This window comes from Bison bison, unplaced genomic scaffold (assembly GCF_000754665.1).
Source record: "Bison bison bison isolate TAMUID 2011002044 unplaced genomic scaffold, Bison_UMD1.0 scf7180017864353, whole genome shotgun sequence".
Taxonomy (NCBI): domain Eukaryota; kingdom Metazoa; phylum Chordata; class Mammalia; order Artiodactyla; family Bovidae; genus Bison; species Bison bison.
The window spans coordinates 5537349-5537791 of NW_011494925.1; positions in this window are offsets into that span (position 1 = coordinate 5537349).

The following is a 443-nucleotide window of genomic DNA, read 5'->3' on the forward strand; positions in this document are numbered from 1 at the left end:
CGAAGGAGAGGCCATCGATTTACTTATACTCACGCTTCCTGTCGTTCTTCTTTCCTTCCCGATGCTCCCAGGACTTTTCTTTTGCCATTTCCTCTGATTTTAGAATTCTCTTCCCTGGTGGCAGTCATTCTTTAAGCGTGGGTCTGCTAGCAACAAATTCCCTTTGTTTTTTTGTTGTTGTTGTTGTTGTTTTCTTCTGAAAGTGTCTTTATTTCCCCTGAATTCCTGAAGGATTTTTTTTTGCCCGACCTACTTCCTCCCTTTCTGCTGCTGCTGCTGCTAAGTCGCTTCAGTCGTGTCCAACTCTGTGCAACCCCATAGACTGCAGCCTACCAGGCTCCACCGTTCAGCCCTTGGGAAATGGCCCCACTGGCCTCCGGTGTCTGACACTGGAACTGGGATTCTGCAGATGGGGTTCTCCTTCCTGGCTGCTCTCGGGATGT